At 36.1% G+C, this 23,392-nt stretch overlaps 1 protein-coding gene across 5 annotated transcripts in view; it reads right to left on the bottom strand.

The window, feature by feature from the left end:
- lingo2b (leucine rich repeat and Ig domain containing 2b) overlaps positions 1-23,392 on the bottom strand; it is a 493,320-nt gene that overhangs the window by 295,238 nt on the left and 174,690 nt on the right. For all 5 annotated transcript variants that reach the window (XM_015345165.2, XM_069190989.1, XM_069190990.1 and 2 more), the window contains one exon: positions 13,247-13,357. The gene's annotated coding sequence lies outside the window, so the exon portion shown is untranslated. The remainder of the gene's footprint in view (positions 1-13,246; positions 13,358-23,392) is intronic.

The following is a 23,392-nucleotide window of genomic DNA, read 5'->3' on the forward strand; positions in this document are numbered from 1 at the left end:
GTAAAATATCGGAAGATGATGGGGAAAAACAATGTTTTCAAAGTAGTATTTACAGTATCTAAATCATCTTTTGCAAACAAAATAATTAGTACAGTTTTAATGACCCTCTCTTACCCGTTCTTCTATGTACGTCTCATTATTGAAGCATTCTCTCCATGTTTCTCATTTATTGAATAAAAAAGGTAAACTACTGTGTGTTATCCACGCTCCCTTAAAATCATGTTCTCCAATAAAACAAAAACATAACTTATCTTGGTCTTATTTACAGAAACAAAATTATTACTGTAAAAGGTCATTGCTGGAGATAGCAACGCAGTGACACTGGTAAACAAGAAAGTGCTGTAAGCAGGCAGCGCAGTGATTGCAGCTGGAATTGAATACAGGCAGGTGCAATGAAGACAAGCATGGTCCAGCAAACTCAGAGCATTAAACAGACAAGCAAAGTTAAAATCTGAGACACAAAGTACTGTATGCAGCACCAAAGGAGAATTCAGAGAATGAAGCAAGCATCCAGAACCCAGGAAGCAAACACAGCGATGAATTGGGAAATTGGGAATATGAGAACTTGGGTGAAGCCTGAAGCGCAGCGTACTATATGATAGAATTTCTGATTACTGCAAGATCATGGTTTATGTAGTCTTGAACCACCTGAGGCAAGCATGGTGGTTGAAAATTGATTCAGGTGCTACAAGATTCCTGTGGAATTATTACCATGGTAACTGGCACTGAATGACAGGTGGCCTTGTAAATACTAGCTCGCCTTTTGCTTATCTACGGCAACAACATTATAATTACACAATATATTTTCACTTCATAATTACCACCTGAGTCCATATAACAGTTTCAACTGTAGTAATGGTAGAATTAATCCATAGTTTTTTTTTTATTCCTTGGCTCAAAGATGAGAAACAAAGATTCAATAAAATAAAAAGTGTATGGATTTTTGCATACTCTGGGCACTGAGATAATTTCAAATACAAAAAAAATAATAATAAAAAGTATAAACATAAGGATGGTAATGTTCTGATTCATACCAACAGTATGAACTGCACAGTAATCATCACACTAAAAGCAAAAACATATTTCTCGCTGTTTTACTCAGCATTAAATTCACAGCTTCACCATTATTTGCAGGGTATATCTGCAGCTTTCATTAAATGAAAATTAAATGTCTATATGTGGACACTTTTTGTATCAGACACATTTTTCATTAAGAAAAAATATCTTAATACTGTGACACTTCATTTGAACATAATTAACCAGCATACACTTTACACAACATATGCCTGGAAGAAACATGAAGGAAGCATCAAAGAAACCTGTTAATTATTGCTACATTTTTTATCATTGTAACTATCCCAGTGCTTTCATGAAAACAGAAACAACAGGGCAATTCATAATAAGACAGTTCAGCTATATTATGTGACATCATCATCTGGATAATCAGAGAGATTTAAAATAACTCAGGAGGAGTAAAAGTAATTCAAAATCACATCAGCAGTTTGGTCAGAACCTACTGTAATTAAAGTAGAGACAAATACATGTTTTGAATGGCAAGCTTTATTGGGTCTGTTATGTGAATTCCTTGATGTGCAGAAAAGATAACTGTTCTAATCAAAGAAATGGCCAGAAAGTGCCATGCAGAAGCTGACTTAGCTCTTTAAGGAGTAGTGTAGGAATCAGTGGCAAATCACTAATGACCCACTCTCACGGCTGGAGAAGATGGCTATCCAAGATGAGTAGAAATGGTAATTGAAACAGGGAGGTTTTAAAAGGCTGTTTACAGAGAGATTTGAAGTAATAAATGAATGGAAATTTCAAAGAGTGAAGCTCTGGAGAAGTGATCAAAGAAGAAGCAGCATACAGTACAAAAGAAAAGAAACTGGACTATGACTTCTGAAAAGGTGTAGAACTGGTGCAGGGGTCTTGAATCTTTGATGAAGCTGGAAGCCTGCAAACTACAGTAGATTGAATAACAGGGAATATGACCTATTTGTTTTAAAAATTGGTTGCAATTAAAGACTCCAACAAGCTAATTGCTTTCTGTAGAAAGTGCAGCAGGAGAGTCTGAAAAGACATGTTTTCAAGTTTGTGAGAGAAAAGGCAACTTCAGACTACTTTCAGTGTCTTTTACAGGTGAGTCACCAGTCCTTTTTTCCCTACTTTTCTATGTTATGTTTAGGAGAAACCACATGACCTTGCAAGTCTTTCAAGAAATCTTTTTTTTTTCTCTGAAATTGAAGAGCTGTGAGGAATTTGGTTTCTTTTCACAATGTAGAAAGAAGAAGAAGCCACACACCGTTGTAAAGTAAGGTGCTTTACTGCAAAGCAAATACAGTAGAGCATACAATATACAGTACTGTATATACTGTAATACAGTAGTAATACAGTATATACTGTATAATAGTTTAGATTAACATAGTAATATCAAGTAAAACAAAATGCATTTTTATCATTATTATACTCTTCACTTTCGGCAAGAATAATGGAGGGGTGAGAGAAATAAAAGATGGACATAATCGGCGGGGCAAAAGAAAACCCCAGGGTTACAGCTGTGCTGGAGCTCTGTGGAAGTGTCAACAAAACAAGATGAGAAATAAATAAGGCAGCCTGAAAACTGGAAACCTGGAAAAGGCAGAAGGAGGTTGGACTACAGTAGAAAGCTTTATATGCACTTAAGAAAAAGATGCAGGACTGAAACTGGATTTGCTGGATAGCCAGCAGCCATATCACTCTGCAACTCACAACTGGCAACCCACAGAAGCTAAGCAGGTGTGAGCCTGGGCAGTACCTGGATGGGAGACCTCCTGGGAAAAACTAAGGTTGCTGCTGGAAGAGGTGTTAGTGGCGCCAGCTGGGGGCACTCACCCTGCGGTCCATGTGGGCCCTAATGCCCCAGTATAGTGATGTGGACACTATACTGTAAACAGGCGCCGTCCTTCGGATGAGATGTAAAACCGAGGTCCTGACTCTCTGTGGTCATTAAAAATCCCAGGGAGTTTCTTGAAAAGAGTAGGGGTGTAACCCTGGTGTCCTGGCCAAATTTCCCATTGGCCCTTACCAATCATGGCCTCCTTATAATCCCTATTCTAAGAATTGGCTTCATTACTCTGCTCTCTTCCCCATTAATGCATGGTAAGCGTTCTGGTGCACTATGGCTGCTGTTGCATCATCCAGGTGGATGCTGTGCATTGCTGGTGGTGGAAGGGAGTCCCCATTACCTGTAAAGCACTTTGAGCGGAAAGTCCAGAAAAGCACTATATATGTGTATGCAATTATTATTATTTGCCTGTTAAAAAGATAGATGAAGGCCGGTGGAACAAGACAGCTCACTGGGGGCACTTGTGAGAAAGATACACTTTCGGCTTAGATTTCACTTTTAATTCACCTGGAGTTCCATGGCTGACAGAGACAGTGGAAATGATGGACTGTTGGCTTCTCTTTCATCAGACAGAAGAAAAAGAGGCCACGGTTAGGTCTTTTTATTACTTTCAGTTTGGTTCCACTTTCAAATCGGCTACAGCTTCATGGCTCACTGATATGTTGGAGGTGTTTGGTATTCTTTGAGCAGGGTGAAGAAAAAAAGAGGAGCCATGGAAAATAGCAAGTAAGATTATTTTTTTCTGGTGAGAGAAAAAGCCAAATGTGAAAATAAAACATGCACAAGCAAGTAAGACGTGAAATTTGAGTAGGTACTGTATAGTAGCTGGGGAAAGAATAAGGCGTGACCTCCTTTGAACTTCTTTTTAATATTTTTGTTATTTATCATTTTGTCTCATCATGAAGTTGCTTATTAGACCACAGCACAAAATACAGTACCTTACATAATTTTTATATCATTTCCATAAGAAGTATTGACATTCCTGCAAAAAATCTTTTTTTTTCCCTACAGCTGAAGAAGGGAATTTTGATACACAGTAACCTACAGTATGAAAAAGCTTTTTTTTCCTAATTTTCTCATTTGCGCAATCAAGTTCCAGGCAGAAGTGATGAGGTGATATAACTTGAATTTCAAGGCTTGTGTAAGCGAAGGAAGAAAAATGCATAAAAAAAAGCAATATATCATGCTTATCAAGAGAAAAACATCCTTGTGCCACTGATTTGCTGGAGATTAGACTGCGTCTGTGCAATGTTATTCACCATCTGGAGTGTTTACAGACAGCAATTTCTAACCTGGCAAGATCTTATAAACAGGCTCAATTAATGATAGATCAAGATGTGCAAGGCCAAGTCTCAGGAAAAAAGATGGGGAGGAACAAATGTGCTGGTCTGGACAGGAGAATCTAGTCACAATAGAACTCCACATGTAGTGATCAATTGCAGCCTGAAAACACAGTCCTACATTATTCAGGTTCAGGAAACATTCTCATGTTGCTTGTGTGACAACATCTTCCTCACAAAATGGGAATGTGATGTTAATGTCATACTAGATGCAATTGTGCCCCAATGAACATTTGTGGGACGAACTGGAACCACATGTGACTTCTAGGTCTCAGAGACTATTGGAAATACTCATACATACATACTTGTCCAAGATCTATGAATTATTGAAATAGAATTCCCAATTGGGAATCTGCAACCCGATGCAAAGAACATGTAGAAGATATATATCTTATGTTGTTTTCAACAGATCACAATAAATGTAATAGTGTCAATACCATTCAATTAAATATCAGTGTAAGTGATGTGAGTAAATAGTTAAAAGTGATGTTTCTTTTGATTCATTGCAGTACATTGCAAAATTATTCTTCTGCCCTTTCCAATGTTGTGCCATATGTCTTATTATAATCTTATTTGTACTGTTATCAATTATGTATATACAATTTTATGGTGTACATCTCTAATCAAAACCCGAAGAACCAAATTTAAAGCTTAATTAAGGTTGAAGATGGTAAATGTCAGTAATAACTGCAAATAACAATAAAATATTTTGTTATGGCAAACCAAAAAATATTTCATCATTAGGTCATCAAACACATTTCTCCACTTTAAAGAATCATCCTTCACCTTTTAGCTCTTTTTCAGACCCACCAATCATCACACTAGTGACACAGCCTTCTTGTCCACAGTTCCTTTAAATGTCCACATCTGCCAGATTTGTTGAACTGAAACAGACGTCTTTGTTTCACCTGCAGACATATCCAACAAGACTCAACCATCCATTACACGTTGACCCAATGGACATCAGACTGTAGGAAATGTCCAGAAAATGCCCAGTCAGCAAAAAATGAAGAAATACAGTATGGCCAGTCGTTTTCGTGAAAACATTTCAGGGCAGATCAAAGATTTCTTCTAGCTAACAGTTTGTATTTTAACTCTCCTGGGCGTAAAGTCACTAACCTTTCTGTCTGTGTCCTTACAAAGGCATTCAGAGGCTCTTGTACTAGAAAGACAATGGTAGCCAAAATTATCCTTAGTCTTGGTTCACACAGTCTCACAGAACTTAGTGATGAACTACTCTATTTTAAATCTCTCTATTCTGCAGTTTATTTATAATTTATGATAGTTTACATTTTCCCCGAAGCTTTCCGTCTCTTTAACCTTGTTTCACTATTTTCTTCTGTCTTCCCTGCACCACCCCTTTGCTTGTATTTCTGCTCTCTCCTTCTGCTAACTTACACACCCAAAGAAGGATTCCCAACAGTTTAGATTATTCTTTTTTTATTTAAAAAACTGATAAACAGCTATTGAGTGGCACAGCAATGTAGTGGTTACAAATACTGACCTAGATTAAATTCTGACCTTGGGTGAATCTATGAGAATATGTGTAACATGTTCATAAACACTGGGTGGCACGGTAGACCTGGATTCAATTCCTGTGGTACTGTTTGCATATGTACTCCCCGTTTTCCTTGGGTTTCCTCCAGTTAGTCTCACATTTCAAAGACATACTGTACTGGTAGGTTAATTGGATTCTGGGAAAATTGGCCCTGGTGTGACTGTGTGTGTGTGTTAGTGTCTGTGTGAGCCTGGCAATGCACTGGATTTCCCATCCAGGGTATATTCTGCCTTGTGCCTATTGCTTACTAGGATAGGTGCCGGCTCCCCCACGACCTTAAATGCAGTTAGATAATCAATATACTGTATGTTCAGAAGCCCATAAGAAAGCTAACAAGTGAACACATGTCGCAATATGTGATCTCTGTCCTGCCTTGAGCCTGTCCTTCTATAAGAACCTTACAATAACATTCATAAAGAAAATTACCTTTCTGATAATGGAAGAATAAGCAACTATTCCTACGTAGATTTTGGGCAAACTAACTGGGGAAGTGGATCCAAGCATATGCTGTGAGTGAGAAAGTTCAATATTGTTCCAATTCCAATCATTCACAGCAGGAGCTAATGGAAGCTAAAACATACTGTGTACCTGCTAATGGAAAGAAGGTGAGTGAAAAGGGAAATACAATGCAATACAATAAAAAAGGAGAAAAATAATTATGTGCTAGTTTCACACTTGTCAAAAAGCACATAGAATGTGAGAAAATAATTCTGTGGTGAAAATTGGGAGGTACATCAAGACTTATATGTGATAAATGTGTAATAAACACAATATAGTTTCAATTTTGTAGAATTGTAAATATGACAGTGTTAAACACACAAGTTAATTAAGATCCATATATTTGTCCCCCAGGGTTTTAACAATTAATTATTTATGGAGATTATAGAACCTTCAAGGTAAAAGAATGCTTACAAATGCCAAAATCAGTTAATAGAATCACTCAACTAATAGCTAGTTGGTATTATTATTAAACAGTTTGATTTTTTTTTATAAAAACACTTTGACTGGTATGAAAATGGACAAACTTGAAAAGAAAAAGGTGAGTGAATACAGTATATGTAAAGTTGTGATTTAAGGGTCCATAAGATTCCATAAAAGTCTCCTTCAAAATATGAAATTTCAGTGAATATTCCTGTGGTGGATAATCCTGAAACATGTTCAATACTTGTGAGTGAGTATATAACTTTATGTAAAGTTACGATTTTGTCCATAAGATTCCATAACATTCTCCTTCAAAATATGAAGTTTCAGTGAATATTCCTGTGGTGGATAATCCTGAAAAATGTTCAATATCTGTGAGAGAAGGTCAGTAACCCTCATGTTGTGATCTAGTAGTACATTCGTTACCTTCAGTAGTATGGTATGAGTTAGGGAACTGTTTGTGACAAGTATATTATTTTACATGAAAAAAATTCCTCATACACAATAAACTCCATATAAAGTACATTATTTGCAATCATTAGGATTGTGTGTTTATATACAGTAGGTACTGATATGTTACTTGAGTCCGTTATACAAATTAATTTCAACCTTATAGCATACTGTATATCACAGAAAAGCACAGAACAATCTTAAATTGCTTATACAAGGTTCCTATTTTATATTTATAAACTTGGAGGACCTTGGCAGACAGCTCTAATTCCCTAGGGAAATCTGCAGTGTCCTGATATAGTGGTGTAGGCAGAAAAGACCAATATAGTACTTCTCATAGAACTGACAGTCCCATGGGAAGAAGGGATGGAAGCTGCATACAAAATGACAGGAAGTGGCTGGGGTACTCTGAGCTCACAGCAGAATGTGGCTGGAGATCCCTCATCTACCCTGTGGAAGTGCGATGCCGAGGTTTTATAAGCACATCAATTTTACGCCTCCTTAGTGATGTGGGAGTGACTGGCACAACACTGAAGAGGCCAGCAAAGGATCTAGTGGAAGAGGTGGAAAAAGGAAGGTTCTGGCTATGGCTGGGGAGAAGAGATAGGAGTTGGGGGTAAAAAACTCCTAATTAGAGAGAGGCCAGCTGCAGGGGGTGGCAGGGAGAGGTCTCTGTCACTGCCCCACCACTATGGCATGCATGGGGATAAGGGACAAAAGATCGATGAATGGTGGTCCCCTGGCTAAAGACCCTGTAGCTGGTCTCTAGGCACTGTAGGAGCTGCAGCAGGCAAAGGCCCTGCAGGTTAACATCCAGCTGTATACTGTAGATAATGACACATTTATATTCTGTAGTAGCTTATAACACAAGTTTGGGTGGAAGGTTAGATCCTAATTTTGCACATCTCTAATCGGCCTGTATATATACTGTAGGTCTTGCTTTCAGGTCTTTCCTTTACATATCTTCCTCATACCCCACCCGCGTCTCCCCATCTAGAGTTAACTAGTTTAATCCTCAAAATAGTGAAAGGAGGGAAGGGGTTGGACAGCCTTATCCTCATGGCTAGACTACCATTTCCTCTGGTAGGTGAGTCACTCCAAATACAGTACACTCCACTGTATATATTTCATCCTTTAAATTACCTTCAGATCTAACTAATTACTGAATATACAGAAGGCAAAGCACTGCTTCTAAAAAGTGGTTTCATTATGGGATGTTTTAGCACACAAGTTATAAGAAAGTAGTACATCCTTTAAATAATACTATAGGGCTGTTTCCTGATTTGCTGTTGCTGCTATTAGATCACATAAAAACAGAAGAACTATAGCACTAAGCAGACTCGGGGCCGGACATAATGATTCAATGCACACTTAAAAAAAATATCTCAAAGTGCTGTGCTGCATGTTGTTTTTCTCCAGCCGCTGCTGTTCAACACTACATTTTGGTGAAGTATTACAATGTGTACTAATATCTACCGCTTCCCAGCTTGTTGTAAATATCAGTAGACTATCTAAGGCATACCAGAGTAACATGAAACAGTGTGCCTATGTGTTTAGTTAAGAGTGAACGTGGGTCACAAGAAAGTACAGTATGGACTTTATGAACTCCCATTCAGCAGTACATATTGTATATCTGTATTGCGAGCAGTGAAAGCTTGGTCATAATTACAATTGAGACTAATAAAAATAAATTCTAAAGTTATGAGAAGCTTACTGTATAACTTCAGCTAAAATGACTACTGTGTGCAACAATTGATATAAGAAATGTTTCTCCACTACACCTGTTGTTTTTCTTAATTTGCAAAGTTTTCTTTTTGGTTTCTAATTTTTAGACTCTTCAATTGCTACTTCTGTCTTTTTACAAAATCGGCAAACTATTTTTTTGCATGAATTTTAGTTTTGTTCCTCTGCTACCTTAATTCATACAGTATACACGTGAGCATTTACAGTACGTAATTTTCACCATTTGCACCAAAGTATTATTTTGTGTTTTCTATTATCAGTTATCAACATTTTGTTAACGAGTAAACCATTTTTAAATTTTCTTTACATTTATTTTTCTTTTGAAATGTTTCTGCAATTCTTTTCTGAAAGCATTTCATAATGCTCACTTTTTTTGATTGTGGATAGTATCTTTTGGGGGGGCAAGGTGATTTCAATATAATAATAATAATAATAATAATAATTGCTTACACTTATATAGCACTTTTCTGGACACTCCACTCAAAGCGCTTTACAGGTAATGGGGACTCCCCTCCACCACCGCGTCCATCTGGATGATGCGATGGCAGCCATAGTGCGCCAGAACGCTCACCACACACCAGCTATCAGTGGGGAGGAGAGCAGAGTAATGAAGCCAATTCATAGATGGGGATTATTAGGAGGCCATGATTGGTAAGGGCCAATGGGTAATTTGGCCAGGACACCGGGGTTACACCCCTACTCGTTTCAAGAAATGCCCTGGGATTTTTAATGACCACAGAGAGTCAGGACCTCGGTTTTACAACTCATCCGAAGGACGGTGCCTGTTTACAGTATAGTGTCCCCATCACTATACTGGGGCATTAGGACCCACATGGACTGCAGGGTGAGCTGGCCCCACTAACACCTCTTCCAGCAGCAACCTTAGTTTTTCCCAGGAGGTCTCCCGTCCAGGTACTGACCAGGCTCACACCTGCTTAGCTTCAGTGGGTCGCAAGTTGTGAGTTGTGGGGTGATATGGCTGCTGGCAATACTGATGTACTATAAGGCTTGGCAGGGTAAACTAAAAGGAAGATAAGAAGATTATACAATACCAATATTTCATTTAGTGTTTGAACAGCTCAAACAGTACTACAATAAAAAGTTTCCCTTTAAGCCCTAGAACGAAAAAAGGTCTACAGTATGTTCCAAACTAAAACTCACTTTGATATTTTCTAATTGTTTACAACTGTTCATATTCACCTAAATTATGTTTAATAATTATTTCTCTTAAGAAACTCTGTATATGAATAATTCATTTTACTTCAACAGATATTTCTGAATGATAGGATTGATATCCTCATGTTTTATTTTTATTAATAGCATTTCATAATGCCTGCGGAGTTTCATTTTGCTGGCAATATGTGCAGTTATGGGATAATCATCAGAAACATTTTACTGATGTACTGTAGGTACAGTAATTACTGTAATTGGGCAACTACTGTACCATTTCTCTTTTTTCCAATCATTTTAAAAGGAAGTATTTTGTTTACTCAAAGATGATAGTTCTCCAGATTATATTGCTTAGAATGTACTTTTCTTTCATTTTCAGTTGCTATTTTTATCAAACTTATTTTAAGAAGCTTTTTTTTTAAATAGGAGAACCAATTTGCTGAAAGTATGTGAGAAATTCTCAGCATCCTCTGTTGCAGTACAATATGTTCTCTACAAGGATGTTTGCAGGAATGTATGGCCAATAAACACTCCTTATACAGTACTTTTTTTAATATTTAAAATATTCCTAGATGTGCCATATCTGATAGACATTTACATAATTTTGTGCTTGTTATTCCCTGCTGATTCTTACACTTCTCCAGTATGTCACTACATGGATTCCAGTTTTTCATTGAAATTGAAACATTTCAATTCAGTGTGTTTTTATGCACTTTAGTATGTACTGAACTGAAAAAAAAAATACGATTGAATGCAATACTTCAGGTTCACTTATCCAAAACACTTAAAAATTAAAATATAAACACAAAGAATGAGTGTTTTTAAGAGAATATTAAATGAGAAACTGAATCCCATTACCACACACCAGAATTGCACTGGTGGGATTTCACAGAGTGGCTGTGAATTATCTGGAAAGAAAATTTGAAACTTCAGTGAAAACATATTATTCTTTCTGGAAAGCTAACTAATTCAATGGAAAAAATCAACAATTGCATAACTGATTTGTTAACATAATTCTAATCACTGGATAATTTGGATGTGGTTTACATTGAAGATTATTGATTTAATTGGGAAGGATGTAGAAACTTCTTCTCCTTAAATTATTTTTTTCATTATTCATAAAATGAGCTACTGAGGGCAAACCTCTCTTCCATGATGAAATCAAGTAACTGTCATGTTCTTTTTCACTTTAAGTAGTGTTTTGCATAATTAACAGTTATGCATGTGGCATCTTTGAAACAGCACTTAAACAGTAAACAGAGTAGAAAACAGTGTCACATCCTGCTAATCATCCTGTTATTTTCCTACAAGTGGTCATTAGGGTTATAGTCTATATACAATCACATGTTTTTATTTTATGTAAATTCTAGGCACTGTTTTTCAGCCTTTGTCCTATTGAACAACCATTAACTGCATTATATAGTTGAATAGATACCATTTCCATCCATGGCTTAATTAAAGTGTCACATTCATTGTCACAAAACAGAATGAAGTTCTTGCTGAATTAAAAAGAAATTAGGATGGCAGATGCTATTTTAATGGTCTAATCATGACTTTCTATGGGCTTCAGTAAAAACACGTTAAACCTTAATATTGTACAAATCTTGGTTCACAAGTATTGCTGAAAACTGATTAGTTGTGCTAATTTGTAGACAGCTGTTTTGGGCCTGTTAAAGCATGCCTCCTTAGTACCAACAGCTGGCAAAAAACACTCCACCATACATTCTCAGATAATTCCTCTCTCTAATTTTAAGCTAATGTTTAAGCATGAAATGACAAATGAACAGTATGGTTGACTACTAGAAAACAAAATAAATTTAATTAACTTAATTAGAGACCACTTTGCCCTGTTTCTAAACAAACCATTGTATTTACTGGTGAATTCTTTATATTCTTCCTGTCCTTGAACTCCATTACAATTGAGAATATTAAAGTATCAATTAATGGAATGTTCAGGGACATTCATCTTTTTTGTACCTACTACTGTATACTGTATATCCTGTTTGATCCCACTATATCTTAAGCAATAAAATTCTCTTATATTTCAATCCTCAACACACTCACATTTCTTATTGCTTGTACTGTAATAAAAACATAATCCAAAGTTCTTCCTTCAGTTTTATTTTACTTTCTATATATATATAAGTTTGGAACAAGCTTTATTTCTGCTTGGAAACTGTGCCATTGGGCATCATAACCCAGAGCTTCTGAAAATAATGAAGGGCTCAAGCTGTGAAATTATGCATTTTCCCCCTCCAGTCTCTAGTGCATGAATTGTACAAAGCTGCAAAAATAATATGGTGAAGACTCAACCCAGATGCTGATATTTTATATGGGTAGTGCCCACAGACGCTTGTCTGGAGCATTAAGATATTATTGAGATATTAAGAAACTAGAGATCTGCAAGGGCACAGACAGCAGGCAATAACTGCTGCAGTCTTATTTCTGTATTTCTTATTTCCTATTCTCTCCAATGTACAATGAAACTCTATCCACCAACATCAACATATTAACTCAAATCTTTTATGTGTCCTACACTGCCTTTCACTTTATAACTTTGGAAACATTCCATGAAAATTAAATTAGCATTCTTTGCCTCTGTTGTTATTGTGTTGAGAAAAAAATAGGTGACATTTAAAAGCAATGTATTCAAATGTTTTGGGATGACACATTTGACTCATTTGAGAAATTCAGTGTCACACATGCCCTTTAAAAATGCTTTAGGTGAGAAATGTAACTCTTACTGCAGAAACAGATGTGCAACTAACATGCAGAACTTTGTATTAAAGTGTAATCCTATGAAATAATAAATACATGTAACTGCAAGGAAAATGAAGCAGCTACCCCCAACAAGATCCACAAAAAATAATATTCAATAATGGACATAATTGAATATTGGTTTTGGACCTAAAATTGTAGTTTAACAGTAAGCAAGCATTTTCATTGATCCTTTTTTTGCCTTTCCTTTAGAATATTACTGTCGCTCTTTTTGTTTTTGTTGTTAGAAAATAACAACTTCCAAAGAGCAACTTACTGTATATTGCTGTTTCCAAGAAAAAGCAAATTTATTCTTTCTTGCTTTGCTGGGAACCTTGTATAAAACTGTGTCAGATATTTAAGCAGGCGTCTGTGTTGTTGTAATTAAGCTATTCAGCGGAATGGAGGGGAACATGCATTTCATACCTTGTAGTACTGTAGGCCTTCAGAAAGTTAAGTATAAGAATAATGCTGCTCTCCTGTAAAATCCCAAGTGTCATCTGATTCATAGTAGGTTATACTTCCAGATCAGGGAACCTGAAATTAAAACAGTTTTAAAATTCATTTAATTGCACATTACATGCCACAGCAAGCGCAATAAAACACCGAAAAGTAAACAAACACTAATTGGAAAGAAACAGGTGAGCATGGCATGAGAGAAAAGCTTGAGCAAAACCAAAACATACAGTGTGTAAGGATGCTTCCAGGACCATGTAGACATTTTTTTCAACTTTAAACACTCTGTCAAATGATGGTTTGTTAAATTCTGAGTTACAATTTTACTTCACTGAATGATTGCAGTCCCAAAGGAGATTCTATTTTAACCCTTATGACATCATGCGTGTTAATCAGAGAAAAACAGTAAATTAGAATAATTTAATAAAAATAAAAATAATTGAACGCAAGGCTGTTGCTGTCTTTTAGCTGAGGCAGGAGCTAAATAACCAATTCGTGAACCAAATAAATGTTACACATAATTTTATAAATGACGGATCTTGCACATCCCTTTCTGCTTCACACTTAATTTATTCCAGAGTTGATGAAGTATTTGTTTGATCAGGACAATAATGCAATAAATTTCAGCTGCAGCTCAGCCCAGGTACTGTATATGTACAGTATATTGAAAAGTTTGGAACTACCATGTTTTTATGCCCTACCAATTTAGAATCACCAGTCTATTAATCAGCTCGATCTCTACATCTTACACAGGGGGGAATGACTATATATTCTTTCTTCACACTTGTCACAACCCTTCTCTATTTTACACACTGTGAGCTCAATGGTGCCTTCAAGAGAGCCAGCATTGATGCATTGAGACAGGGTGATGAATCTCTTGCTGATAACACTAAAAGCGTACAAGCTCCAGGTCCTTACACAACTGACTGAATCGCAAGAGTTGCATGCTGCCTTTTGGAGAATCCCAGTTATAGTAAGGCAATAACAGACACAAGATTCAGTCTACCAATTGGACTACAGCACTCCACCTGCTTTCTGAGCAAGCACCTCTAAATGATCTGACCCCTCAGGACCAATGGGATTGCTGTCTGTAAATAATATGTCTACAAAAGTACTGTATGAATATTACATAAGTTGTATGTTGAGGTAACCAAAACGTCATGTTTAACCAGATACGCTTCTTAAATGCAATCCTTTGGGTACATTTTGGGTTTAAGAGTTATTATGTATCTGTCTGGGCATTCTTATTGTTATTTACTGTATATTATGACATATCTTTTATAATATAACCCATAATTATAGACAGAAATTTAGGCAGTCTTTTCCTCTCCATCTAAGCAGTGCTATACCTTTTGTCTTCAATAGAATTCTGTATTTAGAACTGGAGTCTGTAAAAGCTTGTTTCTTATTAATTACAGAGGTAGTTTTTACATAAGAAGAGTTACAAAGGACTGGAGGTCATTCAGCCTATATTATCCATTTGATTCACTAGTACTACAGTAATTGATCAATCCGTTTCTTAAAATAAGCAAGGGTATTCGGTTCAATAACATTGCTGAAAGCTTGTTACTGACCGCACATGCCCTCTCTAATTGACCAGTCACCTGCTTGTTTAGTACTCTCCATTACATACTATAAGCAAAAACCAGTTCACTCATTCAAACCCAGTTCAGTTTAATTTATTAACCTTCTCGCCACCACTGGCCAGTTACATAACTTGACCCCTGTAAAGAAAAGAAAATGTTGTATAGTACAGGTCTGAGCTTTTGCTACTGTATGTTCCTAAAATAATTTTGCAGTAAAATATTTGTTTCTGGTTATTTGCTGTCAATAAATACCATAATAAATGTTATCCTTACATATGGGTTTTAAATACTGTATAAAGCATATTAAATATATTAAATTTAATATAAAGAAGTGCTTTGAAAATGATCAATTGCTGGTTAAAATACCTGGTCACCACACAGTCCCTCATATCTGTTACCATGTCTGAAGCCAGAGATTCATTACAGGTTGAACATGTTCTGCAGTGTTTGAAGAACATTTGAACAATCTTTTTTTTTACTGGTAACAAATATTTGTTCCAAATATCACTGAACAATCTTTACAGTGAAGGCAGACATTGTGTGTTTATGCATGCAAAGAGCCATTAGAGTAAGGATATTACATTAGAGGGAAACAAGAGTAATATTCATTTCAATCAATATTTGCACTCAGAGATTATCGATTTTACTTGGGGCCAAGCAAAAGACTTGAGCCTCCTATTCTTATTTGCAATTGATTGCTTGATTTCTTTTCAACGTTCTGTAATTAAGTAGAAATGCAAATGTACACAACCGTCTATATTTCTTCAGTATTAGGGAAAAGCTAAAATGTTCTTCAGCTATAAATGTATAAATGTGGTTGCACAATTAAGGGCTGTAAAATGTTTTATTGCATTCTATAAAAAACAGCCATTGTAATTAATTGATTTCCTATTGCTTCATAACATTATCGTATTCCAGTGGTTACCCACTCTTTTCCTCATCATCTATGAGACAGCAACCATTCGTGAGCACTGTGTGTTTAAATAAATGTCAGGAGTGCAAAATCACACATCACATTGATTTTGTGAAGACATCTTAGATTTTAAATACTGTAAGTGAGATCTTTTGCAGTACCCCTTAGAAGACTCTTTAAAGACATTAGGACAATGCTACAGTATTTAGGGGCGCAAAACATTTTATAACAGTAAGGGCTGGACTATACCTGTTCTCCAAGGATAGAGTGTACCACAGGGATAGTACTGACTAAATACAGTAGACGTTATCCAGTACCAAAGGATTTTAATTTGCAGACTGCTAATCATAGTGCTAGTGCAGATACAGTACATCACTTGGAATAACATTAGGACATGTTTTGTAAGCCAATTAGAACACTTTAAAAGAACGCCAGATCTTGAGAAGAAACTTCTGATACTTTAAAAGAGCTGTTATTAAGTGTTTGGTGGCTCCTGTGGCACTCAGTTTCATAATACACAGATACAGTAGAACCTATACCAATCTTGCAGAACATGCCCTACAACATTACAATACCATGACTGTCTTCATAGAAACATCACAGAAATATTTTATCATGATTTTAAATCTGTTCATTTGAACATCAGTTCTGTCAATAAAAACACAAAATGCTGTGCGTATCAGAACTATAAAATATGTCAATTTAAAAGCCAGCATCTAACCTGAATATTGTTATGTCAGTGTAATGGTTGAGTTTATTGGAAATCCGTAGGCAAGAACAACACTTTGTTTCTTCCACACAAAATCCTCAACCTTCATTTTAAACAAAATGCACCTTGTTAACTTTGTAGTAGTTGATTAAACAGTATTTCAAAACTGAAAAATATACATTTTCACAGATATAACTAAGAAAAGACAGCTGTTCCAATATCTTAATATTTAACCCTTGTCAATCCCTGACATTTCTGAATGGTGTACTGTATATAGTACACCTACTGTATATATTTTATATGCTGTGCTGTCATGGTCTTGGTTTAACAAAATTCAGTCACTGTTTCTACAGGTTTAAGCTGTAATATAGAGGCTAAGTAAAATTATTTGTAAGCAGAAAGAAAAGTCTTATTTTTTAAATGTAAAAAATCACCTTACAAATGTGAGCAAGCAAGAAGGTCCAACAATTCATAAACTAGCACTTAAAAACAGATTTAGCAAAGGGTACAACTTCAAGTTAGTGATCTGGACTATGGTAGTGAGAAATCACAATTGATTTACAGAATATCTGACACTGTTACAAATGGTTGCAACAACACCACTGTTGGCAGAAAGAGTCAGCTGGTGGGTGCAACAGGAGGAACAGTTTACAATCAGCAAGTGAAGGACAAAGCAAATACAGCCGTTTGAAATACATTTTCCTTTGGAAACAGGTCAGCAATACAGTATGAAGCTAGATATGAGTTCAAGAAATAAAGATAAGAGTCCTGATGAAGAAGGAAAAGACTGGTAAAAAGATTTTGTGTTGAACGCAAAAAAGAATGTTTGTTACTGTAAGACTGAAAGCACAATTGTTTCCCACGCTGATAGTAAGACAAATTAAGAAAGTCATTTAGAACTGTAAATAGTAAGGTAGGCTTTTGTTTTACAGCATATTGTCTTGCTGAAGGATAACCTGTACTTCTGTACTCTTGTTAGTTAACTGCTTTTCTGTGTTTTATGGGCTCAGACCCTTCTGTAGCAATGGCCCAGATGTCCCTCCTACCTGGAATGTCATATTAAATAGAGAATATGGATGCAGATTGCAGCCAAGTGCATAGTACTCCCAGCCTGGGAGAAACTAGCCGACTGTCTGCTGGAGAGCAACAAAGTATAAGAAGTGTTTTGCTCCTATTGTAGAACAGAAACAGAAAGGTTTTCAAGTTTTGGCAACACAAAGTAAGACAGAAACTACTCAATGAACAAGAATGAGAAAGAAGAGCTACTAGTCCTTACAGAATGAAAAGCGGAGGAACAAAAATAAACAAGCATCTGTCTATGAATTAGAGAAATTAGAGAGAGAAGACTTATTAGAAGACTTCCAATAATTAGAGCAGATGAGACAAAGAAGACAGAGGAACAGAAGAAGCAGAAGAGGCTGGAAAGATCAGAGAAAGCAAAATGCTAGCACAAAATACTAAAACTCCAAATTTAGAAAGAAAGAAAAACAACACCCACTTACGGCTTGAATGGAAAAAAATGTTGATCAAAAAAAGAAAGAAAGTGAAGCAATCTGGGGAGACTGAGTGTAAGGAGAATGGAGATAAAGATCAGGAGGTGGATGAACCTTCCACAAAGAGACAGGTGCTGGTGTTCAGTAACTGTATCTGCTGCTCCTAACTGCTGCTGTAACCCAACTGCTCCTAGGTGCACTTCTTCTGTACTTGACTATTCTGTTAATTCTGAAAATGCTGGAGAGGAGGATATGTTATGCCGTGAGTGACAGAGCCACAAATAAGCACAATATCACCTCTGACTGGCAAAGGAAACTAAGAGAAGACTATGGCTCCCAGAAGGCTCCAGAGTCACTTAACAGGACAAAGGGTGGAAAGTCAGGTCAGTGTAGAGTAGACAAAGAAAAAGCCCAGCTTGTTAATCTTGTCTGGATGGAGGAAGCTCAAATTTAAAATGAAGAGAAATCAAGTCCTGGCTGTAAGGACGACAGTATGCTAAGCCTGTACTGTATGTGTCACTGGAAGTTTATAGCAAGGCAACAAAATAAATAATTTTAAATTGGTCGTATATGACTGGGAATATCAATACTGGGGATACTGGAGTCCATGATTGTAGTCCAATGATTGTATACTTACTAAATATATTAATTTTATTGTTAATATTTCAAATGTCCACCGAGAACACAAACCGTACATCAATTGCCTACAACATGTATTCAAGTCAGATACAGTACTCTATCTGGAATGACATGTAATGAAAATAACAATTTATTTTGTTTTATACTTCAACTCATGTATAGTTTTAATTTAGAAATGTCCAGAGATAACTGGTATGGTCTTAAAGTAGAAAAATATTGTAATTATTTCCATAAACCTTAAATGAACTTAAAAAAAGAAGAAGCTAAAACAGTACATCTCTGAGTCACAAGAGGGTTTACTACACTAAAAGATAAACATTTTTTTCCTTTCTTCTTGTAAAATGTTTGCCATTCTCAAAATGACCTTGATAATGTTGTATTTAAGTATCTTGGAAACAAGACAGTGTATTTTGATTAGAGAAAATTATTAGAGATCCAAAGTAAGTAGATAAATCATGGGTGAAATATAGAAATCAGCAGTGTCAACAGACAGATAGATACTAAGTGCCTGTCAGGAAAGCAATTGCACTAACAATGAATGAAAATGAAATATTAATGTCACAATTAAGTGATCATTAGAAGCAGAGATTTAATTGAGCTATTTATCATGGAAATTCACCATAATTACTCAGTCTATTTACCATTTTGGCCTCTGAGTGGGTTAAGCACAGAGTAATGATTTAAAAATGTTGTACAGTTGCAGCATAATTACTAAGCATTAGCAAAAATAGTTTTAGTCTTTTAGTTTACTATTTTGCATTTTCTTGCATATTTACCTGTCACTTACACATAACAATATCTAATGTGCTGAGTACTCATGGTTGTATGAAATACTGCTGAAGAAACACTTATATTCTGTAAGAGAGAAAGGACTGAAATAAAGTAAATCAAAATTCTGACCAGCAAACCTGTTCTAAAGGAGTACCCAACCCACTTATAATGTATCTCCACCAGAGGCAAGCACAAATTTCAATTTCCAAATTAGACACCATCAATCAATAGGTTTCTAATTAGTGATTAGTTGGACTGGATGTTCTGATTTAATAATCCCTAAATTTTGTGATTCAATTCTCAGATTCTGGATTCTATAACAATAACATAATTTTATGATAACGACCAGATCAGGTTATATCAGTTGTCATTATGTTTCAGGTACTGATGATCTCTGATTTAGGAGAAAACGAGGGCCTTTTTAGCAAATGATTGATTATCCATCTTTATGCATTTAAACCTGAAGTGTTTTTACTGTAAGTAAAGATGAATACAGTATGGATTTCAACCAAAAACACAGAAATATTCGAACTTGTAGACATGTATCACAATAAAGTTCCAAGGATTTGTTTAGTGCATACTTTACAGATTTATTTTTTTTATTCTTCTGGAACATACAGTAAAAATTAACATACTGATCTGCTAAGCTTTATTTGTTATTTCATACACTTTTTGGGACACAATAAAAGGATATGTTTAAATGCCCATGAAGCACATCTTGTAACCTCTAAGCCAAACTGGGGACAAAGATGGAAAAAGCATTTTAGCATACAGGCCTAAAAAAACATCAAAAACGTAATATGAGAAATATTTTTGTACAGTATATGCATCATGTACACCTGATTAATGAAAGAACTCCTCTGAATTTCCTGATTACAAAATAAATAGCAAGCTATCCTGTGTTTTCAAATCATTTAAAGAAATAGACCGCAAAGAGGTTTAGCAATTTGCTCATTGTCAGATGATGATTCAGAAGTTGATTCTTAGCTTATGCTTTATCTTTTCCTTATACTTTAAGCACTTTTGGAAGTTTTAGAACACTAATACACTAAGATGTATTTTGAATTTGTACTGTATTTACATTGATTTTTTCAAACCAAAAACAGAAAATAAATATTTTAAACATACTGTATCACCATTATGTGTTCCGACAGTCCTTTTAAAAAGTACCTATTTTTTTCAAATATGATTTTTATTGTAAATTATTAACCTTAGGTATGGTTTTGCACATATTTAATGCAAAAAAATAAAATATTCTGAAAGGTGATCTAAAGGATTATTTATTTTTTGTGAATAAAGGGAAATAACACCTTCAAAAGGAATTAAGGAATTATAAAAACTAATCCTGAAAACACCTTATTTTCACATTTGCCATTAATCAGATGTACTGTATTTTTTTGGTATTTTCTATAGCCTCCACATATTTGTGAAGCTACATTAAAAAGGAGAGGTTGACAGAGATTTGAGCAGTTTTTGCACTGTTCTTCTGGGTATTGATGTCACGCCCTCTGTAGCCAGAGGGCGCTCCTTCTCTGTCCTGTCTCTTGTTTCCAGTGCTTTGCTGTCCTTCCGGTGTGTCTCTCTCTCTGGGGCTATATATTTCTGGCTCTTTCAGTTGTCATGGCTCAGCATTGACGTTCGATGTCCTGAAACCCGCCTAACAACCCAGGTTGCCCCACGTCCGCTGCCTGGGGGCATTGGTTTCTATCTGACTCCTGAACTGCTGACCCCGGGCCTTTTCCCCGTTCCGCCGCTACGCATATGGATCTTTTTCCGCTCTCCTGCTCTCCACGGTTAGTCCCTTTGGACGTCCGTGACAATTGATGTCTGCTTCTTTATGTAATAAAATGACAACATAAAATGAAATCAGTTTTAAAATCTGAATGGCTTCAAGGCTGAATTTTTGTTGTTGTTTTTTCTTGTTGCTAAGGAAACAATGATGGTGAGCAATTGAGTTTGCTGTACAAGTGTGCAACTCACAATACATCATCTGAGAGATGGCCTGTCATTCAAGTATATTGTTTAATACAGAAAGCTCAGAAGTTGACACTTGAGCTGTTCCTTTTCGATTCTGTGTAATTAGCTATGAGAGGGTTTTGTAGTGCAGTTGCATAACTGTCCTGTAGTAGGGGGAGATATCATTTTGATACGAGTTAGCGAGTTAGAGAAAAGCTAATGAGCCCCCAGGAGGATTTTAATAATCAGATAGCCACATTGATATTGAGTGAGTTGTGGCTGAAGACTCATTCTGAGGGTTACCTTAAGCAAACAAAACTTGTTTAGGAATGTCAGTACTTTGACTCACACTTCAATGAGACATGAATGATATATTACTCAAAATATTGAGTAAGACATCATGAAGTCTTATCTTGTGGACATGGGCATGTATCCACATACTGTATACTTCAGTAAAATTATATCACAATGATAGTGTTTTAATTAGTTCTTTGACTTTCCTGAAAAGCACTCATGAAGTATACAATATCTGTCACGATATTAGTCCCCCTCCTTAAGGGTGCTCCAGCCCTTTTACTTATGACTTTATTCTCTGCACCTGTTCCCTATTCCCAGCCCACCTTAAAAGCCAGGCGCTGACGCTCATCCGGGCTCTGCATCTGATTTCCGTATCGTGCGAGTCCGGGACCTGGAAGCGCCTGGTCCCGTTAAGGTTTTTACCTCTGTTCCCGTTCCTGTTCCCCGTCCGCCGGTTCTGACCCGGCCTTCGTGGTTTTTTAATTCTTGCTCTGATGGATCTCCTGGTTTTGGACTTACCCTTGCATTTTGGATTTTCCCTAAGGACTACTCTCGGATTGTTCGCCTCAGCCACACCTCCCCGTGCACCAGTGCACCTTGGACACGCCCCCCGTTTTCAGCCCCGTTTTCCTGCATGACGTTTCCCTAGTGTTTCCCCACTCCGTCGGACTGTGTCGTCCGCATAGGGTCCGGAAAGAACTGTTCGTTACAATATCAAATTGCACTACAGTATATGTGGATACATGCCCAGCCTATACAAACTTATCACTGCATGATTGCTTGACATTTACAATAACAGTGGATAAGTCATTTCTGTTGCATTTTCTTTTATATAGCAGAATATTTTCAAAGTCTGAAAAAGATGTCAAAAATGTTTTGTACATGGTTTCCAACTAGTAAAGCCAGTAAAATCTCTTTTACAACATAATAATCTGATTATTGCCAATTTGAGTTTAGACTTCTTATTAGCTGTCTATGGCACTTCAAGAAGTACTTCATAGTTTGTCAAAAGCAACGTGGCTTGGGTGCGTTTGAGTTGGGCAGTGTATCCCTTTTGTTATTGGGAAGGTGAAATCTGGCAACATTGTCAAAATCATACTACCCTTTCAGTTCCTCTAAAAGTAAAGGAGGGCTCACTGTATGGAAATTGATGTCTTTGGCACTTATCCCTCCTGTAGTGGTATCTGAGTCATGAAGATCAAAAGATTTTCCAATTTAGACTAAATATAAAAATGCTTTGTAAGCTTTTGTAAGGATACATTAGCTGTTCTAACATTGAGTTTACAACAGAATTTCATTTAATATTGTAAAATATACCTCCTAAAAATAGTATCAGATCAGATATATCATCCAGTCTTATAGGTAAGAAAGTTTGATCTCCTACAATAAACCACAATAAATTACAATAAAGGTACAGTATGTTGCATTGATGGTATTGTTAGTGATGATGATTGTAGTATGACAAATCCTGGGAAATGATGCACATTATGTATAGGTCTAGATATTGTCAGTAACTGGGATTTGCCCTTCTTCCTAACTTTCATTACAAAATACAGTGTGAAATAGAGAAGATTAGCTGGGCATTATGAAAATATATATTTTCTTACAAATCACTTATGAAAAAGCCTTAGGTTTTTACTGTATGTTGACACATCATTTACCTCTACTAGACAATGTGAGGAAACAATTAGAAAGTCAAATAAAAATATATGATATACAGTATAGTCAATAGCATAAAATTCAAATCAACTG

Source organism: Lepisosteus oculatus, chromosome 1 (genome assembly GCF_040954835.1).
Source record: "Lepisosteus oculatus isolate fLepOcu1 chromosome 1, fLepOcu1.hap2, whole genome shotgun sequence".
In the NCBI taxonomy this organism is placed as follows: Eukaryota; Metazoa; Chordata; class Actinopteri; order Semionotiformes; family Lepisosteidae; genus Lepisosteus; species Lepisosteus oculatus.